The sequence below is a fragment of the Eleutherodactylus coqui genome, unplaced genomic scaffold, assembly GCF_035609145.1.
Source record: "Eleutherodactylus coqui strain aEleCoq1 unplaced genomic scaffold, aEleCoq1.hap1 HAP1_SCAFFOLD_74, whole genome shotgun sequence".
NCBI classification, from domain to species: Eukaryota; Metazoa; Chordata; class Amphibia; order Anura; family Eleutherodactylidae; genus Eleutherodactylus; species Eleutherodactylus coqui.
Window position 1 is genome coordinate 240,001 of NW_027101757.1, and position 11,598 is coordinate 251,598.

The window sequence follows — 11,598 nt, forward strand, 5'->3', positions numbered from 1 at the left end:
GGGGCTGGGGGTTGACGGGGAGCGGGCTGTTGGCAGCTGTGTGGTGGCTGCAGGGGTGGGCCTGGGCGGCTGCGGAGGGCGCCTTCAGAGTGCACCTACCAGTAGGGGCTCAAGACCCAGGCTGAGCCTCCGATGTGCCCGGGCAGGACACCCAGGAGGCGGGGAGCAGCCCCCGCTGAAGCCCAGGGCAGTTGGCAGAGATGGGTCTTTGAGAAAAAATGACAAAGTCCAAACGCTCCAGGCGCTGGCCAGGGGTGCGGACCGGGCTGGCCGGGCCGGCGGGAGCTGCGGCTGCCGGGGCTGAGCCGAGTGTCGATGCATGTCGTGAGAACCGGGAAGGGGACAAACCGGTGGCTTCAGGCCGGGTTGGAGTTCCATGAGGTCGGCCTGACTCTGGAGGTTTTCCCCTTGGCATTATCCCATAGGCCAAAAGGGGGGAAGTCAAAAAAGCACCCCCAGCAGATGTATGCATAAGGGGCTGGGGGGTGACGGAGAGCGGGCTGTTGGCAGCTGTGTGGTGGCTGCTGGCAGCCGTGTGCTGGCTGCGGGGGTGGGCCCGGGAGGCTGCGGAGGGCCCCCTGAGTGCACCTGCCAGCGGTGGCTCAAGACATTGCCTGAGCCTCCGATGTGCCCGGGCAGGACACCCGGGAGGCGGGGAGCAGCCCCCGCTGAAGCCCAGGGCAGTTGGCAGAGATGGGTCTTTGAGAAAAAATGACAAAGTCCAAACGCTCCAGGCGCTGGCCAGGGGTGCGGACCGGGCTGGCCGGGCCGGCGGGGGCTGCGGCGGCCGGGGCTGAGCCGAGTGTCTATGCTTGTCCTGAGAACCGGGAAGGGGACAAACCTGTGGCTCCAGGCCGGGTTGGAGTTCCAGGAGGTCGGCCTGACTCTGGAGGTTTCCCCCCTGGCTTTTCCCCATAGGCCAAAAGGGGGGAAGTCAAAAAAGCACCCCCGCCAGATGTATGCAGATGGGCTGGGGGGTGACGGAGAGCGGGCTGTTGGCAGCTGTGTGGTGGCTGCTGGCAGCCGTGTGCTGGCTGCAGGGGTGGGCCTGGGCGGCTGCGGAGGGCCCCCTGAGTGCACCTACCAGCGGTGGCTCAAGACATTGCCTGAGCATACGATGTGCCCGGGCAGGACACCCAGGAGGCGGGGAGCAGCCCCCGCTGAAGCCCACGGCAGTTGGCAGAGACGAGTCTTTGAAAAAAAATGACAAAGTCCAAACGCTCCAGGCGCTGGCCAGGGGTGCGGACCGGGCTGGCCGGGCCGGCGGGAGCTGCAGCTGCTGGGGCTGAGCCGAGTGTCGATGCATGTCGTGAGAACCGGGAAGGGGACAAACCGGTGGCTCGAGGCCGAGCTGGAGTTCCAGGAGGTCGGCCTGACTCTGGAGGTTTTCCCCTTAGCATTTTACCATAGGCCAAAACGGGGGAAGTCAAAAAAGCACCCCCAGCAGATGTATGCAGAAGTGGCTGGGGGGTGATGGAGAGCGGGCTGTTGGCAGCTGTGTGGTGGCTGCTGGCAGCCGTGTGCTGGCTGCAGGGGTGGGCCTGGGCGGCTGCCGAGGGCCCCCGTAGTGCACCTACCAGTAGGGGGCTCGAGACCCAGGCTGAGCCTCCGATGTGCCCGGGCAGGACACCCAGGAGGCGGGGAGCAGCCCCCGCTGAAGTCCATGGCAGTTGGCAGAGGCGAGTCTTGGAGAAAAAACGACAAAGTCCAAACGCTCCAGGCGTGCCGGCCAGGGGTGCGGACCCGGGTGGCCGGGCCGGCGGGAGCTGCGGCTGCCGGGGCTGAGCCGAGTATTAGTGCATGTCCTGAGAACCGGGAAGGGGACAAACCGGTGGCTCCAGGCCGGGTTGGAGTTCCATGAGGTCGGCCTGACTCTGGAGGTTTTCCCCTTAGCATTTCCCCATAGGCCAAAAGGGGGGAAGTCAAAAAAGCACCCCCAGCAGATGTATGCAGAGTTGGGCTGGGGGGTGACGGAGAGCGGGCTGTTGGCAGCTGTGTGGTGGCTGCTGGCAGCCGTGTGCTGGCTGCAGGGGTGGGCCTGGGCGGCTGCGGAGGGCCCCTTCAGAGTGCACCTACCAGTAGGGGCTCAAGACCCAGGCTGAGCCTCCGATGTGCCCGGGCTGAACACCCAGGAGGCGGGCAGCAGCCCCCGCTGAAGCCCACGGCAGTTGGCAGAGATGGGTCTTTGAGAAAAAATGACAAAGTCCAAACGCTCCAGGCGCTGGCCAGGGGTGCGGACCGGGCTGGCCGGGCCGGCGGGAGCTGCGGCTGCCGGGGCTGAGCCGAGTGCCTATGCATGTCCTGAGAACCGGGAAGGGGACAAACCGGTGGCTCGAGGCCGGGCTGGAGTTCCAGGAGGTCGGCCTGACTCTGGAGGTTTTCCCCTTAGCATTTCCCCATAGGCCAAAAGGGGGGAAGTCAAAAAAGCACCCCCAGCAGATGTATGCAGAAGGGGCTGGGGGGTGACGGAGAGCGGGCTGTTGGCAGCTGCGTGGTGGCTGCTGGCAGCCGTGTGCTGGCTGCAGGGGTGGGCCTGGGCGGCTGCGGAGGGCCCCCTGAGTGCACCTGCCAGCGGTAGTTGAAGACATTGCCTGAGCCTCCGATGTGCCCGGGCAGGACACCCGGGAGGCGGGGAACAGCCCCCGCTGAAGTCCATGGCATGTGCCAGAATCGAGTCTTGGAGAAAAAATGACAAAGTCCAAACGCTCCAGGCGCCGGCCAGGGCGGTTGACCCCGGCTGGCCGGGCCGGCGGGGGCTGCGGCTGCCGGGGCTGAGCCGAGTGTCGATGCATGTCGTGAGAACCGGGAAGGGGACAAACCGGTGGCTCGAGGCCGGGTTGGAGTTCCAGGAGGTCGGCCTGACTCTGGAGGTTTTCCCCTTAGCATTTCCCCATAGGCCAAAACGGGGGAAGTCAAAAAAGCACCCCCGGCAGATGTATGCGGAGGGGCTGGGGGTTGACGGGGAGCGGGCTGTTGGCAGCTGTGTGGTGGCTGCAGGGGTGGGCCTGGGCGGCTGCGGAGGGCGCCTTCAGAGTGCACCTACCAGTAGGGGCTCAAGACCCAGGCTGACCCTCCGATGTGCCCGGGCAGGACACCCAGGAGGCGGGGAGCAGACACCCCCGCTGAAGCCCACGGCAGTTGGCAGAGATGAGTCTTTGAAAAAAACGACAAAGTCCAAACGCTCCAGGCGTTGCCCAGGGGTGCGGACCCGGCTGGCCGGGCCGGCGGGGGCTGCGGCTGCCGGGGAAGATCCGAGTGTCAATGCAGGTCCTGAGAACCGGGAAGGGGACAAACCGGTGGCTCCAGGCCGAGCTCGAGTTCCAGGAGGTCGGCCTGACTGTGGAGGTTTTCCCCCTGGCTTTTCCCCATAGGCCAAAAGGGGGGAAGTCAAAAAAGCACCCCCGGCAGATGTATGCAGAAGGGGCTGGGGGGTGACGGGGAGCGGGCTGTTGGCAGCTGTGCGGTGGCTGCTGGCAGCCGTGTGCTGGCTGCAGGGGTGGCCCGGGGCGGCTGCGGAGGGCCCCTTCAGAGTGCACCTAGCAGTAGGGGCTGATGACCCAGGCTGAGCCTCCGATGTGCCCGGGCAGGACACCCAGGAGGCGGGGAGCAGCCCCCGCTGAAGTCCATGGCATGTGCCAGAGGCGAGTCTTGGAGAAAAAACGACAAAGTCCAAACGCTCCAGGCGCCGGGCAGGGTGGCGGACCGGGCTGGCCGGGCCGGCGGGAGCTGCGGCTGCCGGGGCTGAGCCGAGTGTCGATGCATGTCGTGAGAACCGGGAAGGGGACAAACCTGTGGCTCCAGGCCGGGTGGGAGTTCCAGGAGGTCGGCCTGACTCTGGAGGTTTTCCCCTTAGCTTTTCCCCATAGGCCAAAAGGGGGGAAGTCAAAAAAGCACCCCCGGCAGATGTATGCAGAGTTGGGCTGGAGGGTGACGGAGAGCGGGCTGTTGGCAGCTGTGTGGTGGCTGCTGGCAGCCGTGTGCTGGCTGCAGGGGTGGGCCTGGGCGGCTGCCGAGGGCCCCCTGAGTGCACCTAGCAGTAGGGGCTGATGACCCAGGCTGAGCCTCCGATGTGCCCGGGCAGGACACCCAGGAGGCGGGGAGCAGCCCCCGCTGAAGTCCACGGCATGTGCCAGAGGCGAGTCTTGGAGAAAAAACGACAAAGTCCAAACGCTCCAGGCGCCGGGCAGGGTGGCGGACCGGGCTGGCCGGGCCGGCGGGAGCTGCGGCTGCTGGGGCTGAGCCGAGTATTAGTGCATGTCCTGAGAACCGGGAAGGGGACAAACCGGTGGCTCCAGGCCGGGTGGGAGTTCCAGGAGGTCGGCCTGGCTCTGGAGGTTTTCCCCTTGGCTTTTCCCCATAGGCCTAAACGGGGGAAGTCAAAAAAGCACCCCCAGCAGATGTATGCGGAGGGGCTGGGGGTTGACGGGGAGCGGGCTGTTGGCAGCTGTGTGGTGGCTGCAGGGGTGGGCCTGGGCGGCTGCGGAGGGCCCCCTGAGTGCAGCTACCAGCGGTGGCTCAAGACATTGCCTGAGCCTCCGATGTGCCCGGGCAGGACACCCAGGAGGCGGGGAGCAGCCCCCGCTGAAGCCCACGGCAGTTGGCAGAGATGAGTCTTTGAAAAAATGACAAAGTCCAAACGCTCCAGGCGCTGGCCAGGGGTGCGGACCGGGCTGGCCGGGCCGGCGGGAGCTGCGGCTGCCGGGGCTGAGCCGAGTGTCGATGCATGTCGTGAGAACCGGGAAGGGGACAAACCGGTGGCTCCAGGCCGGGTTGGAGTTCCAGGAGGTCGGCCTGACTCTGGAGGTTTTCCCCTTAGCATTTCCCCATAGGCCAAAAGGGGGGAAGTCAAAAAAGCACCCCCAGCAGATGTATGCAGGAGGGGCTGGGGGGTGACGGAGAGCGGGCTGTTGGCAGCTGTGTGGTGGCTGCTGGCAGCCGTGTGCTGGCTGCAGGGGTGGGCCTGGGCGGCTGCGGAGGGCCCCCTGAGTGCACCTGCCCGCGGTGGCTGAAGACATTGCCTGACCCTCCGATGTGCCCGGGCAGGACACCCAGGAGGCGGGGAGCTGCCCCCGCTGAGGTCCATGGCAGTTGGCAGAGATGGGTCTTTGAGAAAAAATGACAAAGTCCAAACGCTCCAGGCGCTGGCCAGGGGCGCGGACCGGGCTGGCCGGGCCGGCGGGGGCTGCGGCGGCCGGGGCTTAGCCGAGTGTCAGTGCATGTCCTGAGAACCGGGAAGGGGACAAACCGGTGGCTCCAGGCCGGGTTGGAGTTCCAGGAGGTCGGCCTGACTCTGGAGGTTTTCCCCTTAGCTTTTCCCCATAGGCCAAAAGGGGGGAAGTCAAAAAAGCACCCCCGGCAGATGTATGCAGAAGGGGCTGGAGGGTGACGGAGAGCGGGCTGTTGGCAGCTGTGTGGTGGCTGCTGGCAGCCGTGTGCTGGCTGCAGGGGTGGGCCTGGGCGGCTGCCGAGGGCCCCCAAAGCGCACCTACCAGCAGTAGCTCAAGACCCAGGCTGACCCTCCGATGTGCCCGGGCAGGACACCCAGGAGGCGGGGAGCAGCCCCCGCTGAAGCCCACGGCAGTTGGCAGAGACGGGTCTTTGAGAAAAAACGACAAAGTCCAAACGCTCCAGGCGCTGGCCAGGGGTGTGCGGACCGGGCTGGCCGGGCCGGCGGGGGCTGCGGCGGCCGGGGCTTAGCCGAGTGTCAGTGCATGTCCTGAGAACCGGGAAGGGGACAAACCGGTGGCTCCAGCCCGGGTTGGAGTTCCATGAGGTCGGCCTGACTCTGGAGGTTTTCCCCTTGGCATTTTCCCATTGGCCAAAAGGGGGGAAGTCAAAAAAGCACCCCCGCCAGATGTATGCAGATGGGCTGGGGGGTGACGGAGAGCGGGCTGTTGGCAGCTGTGTGGTGGCTGCTGGCAGCCGTGTGCTGGCTGCAGGGGTGGGCCTGGGCGGCTGCGGAGGGCCCCCTGAGTGCAGCTACCAGCGGTGGCTCAAGACATTGCCTGAGCCTCCGATGTGCCCGGGCAGGACACCCAGGAGGCGGGGAGCAGCCCCCGCTGAGGTCCATGGCATGTGCCAGAGGTGAGTCTTGGAGGAAAAAACGACAAAGTCCAAACGCTCCAGGCGCCGGGCAGGGTGGCGGACCCGGCTGGCCGGGCTGGCGGGGGCTGCGGCGGCCGGGGCTGAGCCGAGTGTCGATGCATGTCCTGAGAACCGGGAAGGGGACAAACCGGTGGCTCCAGGCCGGGTTGGAGTTCCATGAGGTCGGCCTGACTCTGGAGGTTTTCCCCCTGGCTTTTCCCCATAGGCCAAAAGGGGGGAAGTCAAAAAAGCACCCCCAGCAGATGTATGCAGAGGGGCTGGTGGGTGATGGATAGTGGGCTGTTGGCAGCTGTGTGGTGGCTGCTGGCAGCCGTGTGCTGGCTGCAGGGGTGGGCCTGGGCGGCTGCGGAGGGCCCCCGTAGTGCACCTACCAGTAGGGGGCTCGAGACCCAGGCTGAGCCTCCGATGTGCCCGGGCAGGACACCCAGGAGGCGGGGAGCAGCCCCCGCTGAGGTCCATGGCATGTGCCAGAGGTGAGTCTTGGAGAAAAAAAACGACAAAGTCCAAACGCTCCAGGCGCCGGGCAGGGTGGCGGACCCGGCTGGCCGGGCTGGCGGGGGCTGCGGCGGCCGGGGCTGAGCCGAGTGTCGATGCATGTCCTGAGAACCGGGAAGGGGACAAACCGGTGGCTCCAGGCCGGGTTGGAGTTCCATGAGGTCGGCCTGACTCTGGAGGTTTCCCCCCTGGCTTTTCCCCATAGGCCAAAAGGGGGGAAGTCAAAAAAGCACCCCCAGCAGATGTATGCAGAGGGGCTGGTGGGTGATGGATAGTGGGCTGTTGGCAGCTGTGTGGTGGCTGCTGGCAGCCGTGTGCTGGCTGCAGGGGTGGGCCTGGGCGGCTGCGGAGGGCCCCCGTAGTGCACCTACCAGTAGGGGGCTCGAGACCCAGGCTGAGCCTCCGATGTGCCCGGGCAGGACACCCAGGAGGCGGGGAGCAGCCCCCGCTGAAGCCCACGGCAGTTGGCAGAGATGGGTCTTGGAGAAAAAACGACAAAGTCCAAACGCTCCAGGCGTGCCGGCCAGGGGTGCGGACCCGGGTGGCCGGGCCGGCGGGAGCTGCGGCGGCCGGGGCTGAGCCGAGGGTCGATGCAGGTCCTGAGAACCGTGAAGGGGACAGACCGGTGGCTCCAGACCGGGTTGGAGTTCCAGGAGGTCGGCCTGACTCTGGAGGTTTTCCCCTTAGCTTTTCCCCATAGGCCAAAAGGGGGGAAGTCAAAAAAGCACCCCCGGCAGATGTATGCAGAGTTGGGCTGGTGGGTGACGGAGAGCGGGCTGTTGGCAGCTGTGTGGTGGCTGCTGGCAGCCGTGTGCTGGCTGCAGGGGTGGGCCTGGGCGGCTGCGGAGGGCCCCCGGAGTGCACCTACCAGTAGGGGCTGAAGACCCAGGCTGAGCCTCCGATGTGCCCGGGCAGGACACTCAGGAGGCGGGGGGCAGCCCCCGCTGAAGTCCTTGGCAGTTGGCAGAGACGAGCCTTGGAGAAAAAATGACAAAGTCCAAACGCTCCAGGCGCTGGCCAGGGGTGCGGACCGGGCTGGCCGGGCCGGCGGGGGCTGCGGCGGCCGGGGCTGAGCCGAGTGTTGACGCATGTCCTGAGAACCGGGAAGGGGACAAACCGGTGGCTCCAGGCCGGGTTGGAGTTCCATGAGGTCGGCCTGACTCTGGAGGTTTTCGCCTTGGCATTTCCCCATAGGCCAAAAGGGGGGAAGTCAAAAAAGCACCCCCGGCAGATGTATGCAGAGTTGGGCTGGGGGGTGATGGATAGTGGGCTGTTGGCAGCTGTGTGGTGGCTGCTGGCAGCCGTGTGCTGGCTGCAGGGATGGGCCTGGGTGGCTGCGGAGGGCCCCCTGAGTGCACCTACCAGTGGTGGCTCAAGACCCAGGCTGAGCCTCCGATGTGCCCGGGCAGGACCCCAGGAGGCCGGGCACAGACCGCCGCTTGCCCCCTTTGCCGTTTGACGAAGCTTGCACGGTCGGAAAAAGTTTCAAAGTCCCAACGGGGAGAGAGTGTTGACGGCGAGGGGGCGCTGGCCGCTCCAGGGGCCGGGGGGAGCCCCTGGAGGTGGGCCTGGGGGTGTGGAGGGGCCCCCTATGAGCACCCAACAGTCGTGGGTCAAGACCCTGCCTGAGCCTCCGGTGTTGCAGGGAAGGACACCCAGGAGGCGGGGAACAGCCGGGGCAGCCCCCCTTGCAGTTGAACAAAGTTTGAGGAGACAAGTCATGAAAATGACAAAGTCCAAACGCTCCAGGCGTGCCGGCCAGGGGGGCGGACACGGCTGGCCTGGCTGGCGGGGGCTGCGGCTGCCGGGGAAGATCCGAGTGTCAATGCAGGTCCTGAGAACCGGGAAGGGGACAAACCGGTGGCTCCAGGCCGGGTTGGAGTTCCAGGAGGTCGGCCTGACTGTGGAGGTTTTCCCCTTAGCATTTTCCCATAGGCCAAAAGGGGGGAAGTCAAAAAAGCACCCCCGCCAGATATAGTATGCAGAGGGGCTGGCTGGTGATGGGGAGCGGGCTGTTGGCAGCAGTGTGCTGGCTGCAGAGGTGTGCATGGGCGTCTGCGGAGGGCCCCCTGAGTGCACCTGCCAGTGGTGGCTCAGCACCCTGGCTGAGCCTCCGATGTGCCCCGGCAGGACCCCAGGAGGCCGGGCACAGAACGCCGGCTGCCCCCCTTGCCGTTTGACGAAGCTTGCGCGGTCAGAAAAGTTTCAAAGTCCCAACGGGGAGAGAGCGTTGACGGCGAGGGGGTGCTGGCAGCTCCAGGGGCCGGGGGCAACCCCTGGAGGCTGGGCACGGACTGCGGCAGCCCCCCTTGCGGTCGAGCAAAGTTTGAGGAGACAAGTCATGAAAATGACAAAGTCCAAACGCTCCAGGCGTGCCGGCCAGGGTGGCGGACCCGGCTGGCTGGGCCGGTGGGAGCTGCGGCTGCCGGGGCTGAGCCGAGTGTCGATGTATGTCGTGAGAACCGGTATGAGGGTAATCCTGGTCGCTCCGGGCCGAGGCACGGTTCCAGGAGGGCGGAAGGAGCGGGCCCGTTTCCCCTGATAGCGCCGACGGCGGTAAATTAAGGCCTCGCAAAACGTCAGGACGAACACCTTTTTTGCATATAAGGGAACGAGCGGTGTGCCGTCTTTGACAAAGTGACTATTTCTCAGAGTGCTGGAGTGGGGACCGCTCAAAGTCAAAGCTCCGCGGCCGCCCCTCTGCCACCTCCCCGGGAGCAGAGTCGTCGAGCGCGAGTGTCCCCACTCCGCCTGTCCAGGCCGCGGGGCCGACAGGCTGGCTGGCTGCCCGGGGAGACCCCGCTCTCCGAGCGGCCGGGCGCCACGTTCGAGAGGTGTGCGAAGCCACCTTGGGGGCCTGCGGAGGCCCCCCTGAGAGCGCCTCCAAGCCCTTGCTGAGAACCCTGTCCTAGATGCCTGCGCGGGCAGGCGGGACCCCACCAGGAGGCCGTGCACAGCCCGCGGCAACCACTGCTGAAGCCCAGGGCAGTTGGCAGAGATGAGTCTTTGAAAAAAAATGACAAAGTCCAAACGCCTCCAGGCGCCGGCCAGGGGGACGGACCCGGCTGGCCGGGCCGGCGGGAGCTGCGGCGGCTGGGGCTGAGCCGAGTGGCGATGCATGTCCTGAGAACCGGGAAGGGGACAAACCGGAGGCTCCTGGCCGGGCGGCAGTTCCAGGAGGTCGGCCTGACTCTGGAGGTTTTCCCCCTGGCATTTTCCCATTGGCCAAAATGGGGGAAGTCAAAAAAGCACCCCCAGCAGATGTATGCAGAGGGGCTGGCTGGTGATGGGGAGCGGTCTGTTGGCAGCAGTGTGCTGGCTGCAGAGGTGTGCATGGGCGGCTGCGGAGGGCCCCCTGAGTGCACCTGCCCGTGGTGGCTGAAAACCCAGGCTGAGCCTCCGATGTGCCCGGGCAGGACCCCAGGAGGCCGGGCACAGAACGCCGGTTGCCCCCTTGCCGTTTGACGAAGCTTGCACGGTCAGAAAAGTTTCAAAGTCCCAACGGGGAGAGAGTGCTGACGGTGATGGGGTGCTGGCTGCTCCAGGGGCCGGGAGGGAGGCCCTGGAGGTGGGCCTGGGGGTGTGGAGGGGCCCCCTGAGAGCACCTACCAGCAGTTGCTCAAGACCCTGCCTGAGCCTCCGGTGTTGCAGGGCAGGACACCCATTGGCGGGGAACAGCAGGTGGCAGCCCCTGCTGAAGTCCTTGGCAGTTGGCAGAGATGAGTCTTGGAGAAAAAAAACGACAAAGTCCAAACGCTCCAGGCGCCGGTCAGGGGGGCGGACCCGGCTGGCCGGGCCGAGGGGAGCTGCGGCGGCTGGGGAAGAGCCGAGTGTCAAGGCATGTCCTGAGAACCGGGAAGGGGGCAAACCAGTAGCTCCAGGCCGGGCTAGGGTTCCAGGAGGTCGGCCTGACTCTGGAGGTTTTCCCCCTGGCTTTTCCCCATAGGCCAACATGGGGGAAGTCAAAAAAGCACCCCCGGCAGATGTATGCAGAGGGGCTGGCGGGTGATGGGGAGCGGGCTGTTGGCAGCCGTGTGCTGGCTGCAGAGGGCCCCCGAGGTGCTGCACCTACCAGTAGTTGCTCAAGACCCCCCCCCCCCCTGACCCTCCGGTGTTGCAGGGCAGGAAACCCAGGAGGCGGGGAACAGCCGTGGCAGCCCCTGCTGAATCCCACGGCAGTTGGCAGAGATGAGTCTTTGAGAAAAATGACAAAGTCCAAACGCTCCAGGCGTGCCGGCCAGGGGGGCGTACCCGGCTGGCCGGGCCGGCGGGAGCTGCGGCTGCCGGGGCTGAGCCGAGTATCGATGCATGTCGTGAGAACCGGTATGAGGGTAATCCTGGGCCCTCGGGGCCGAGGCACGGTTCCAGGGAGGCGGAAGGAGCGGGCCCGCTTCCCCTGATAGCGCCGACGGCGGTAAAATAAGGCCTCGCAAAACGTCAGGACGAACACCTTTTTTGCATATAAGGGAACGAGCGGTGTGCGGTCCTTGACAAAGTGACAATTTCTCAATGTGCTGAGGAGTGGGGACCGCTCAAAGTCAAAGCACCGCGGCCGCCCCTCTGCCACCTCCCTGGGAGCAGAGTCATCGAGCGCGAGGGTCCCCACTCCGCCTGTGCAGGCCGCGGGGCCAACAGGCTGGCTGGCTGCCCGGGCAGACCCCGCTCTCCGAGCGGCCGGGCGCCACGTTCGAGAGGTGTACGAAGCCACCTTGGGGGGCTGCGGAGGCCGCCCTGAGAGCGCATCCAAGCCCCTGCTGAGAACCCTGTCCTAGCTGCCTGCGAGGGCAGGCGGGACCCCACCAGGAGGCCGTGCACAGCCCGCGGCAGCCACTGCTGAAGCCCACGGCAGTTGGCAGAGATGGGTCTTTGAGAAAAAATGACAAAGTCCAAACGCCTCCAGGCGCCGGCCAGGGGGACGGACCCGGCTGGCCGGGCCGGCGGGAGCTGCGGCGGCTGGGGCTGAGCCGAGTGGCGATGCATGTCCTGAGAACCGGGAAG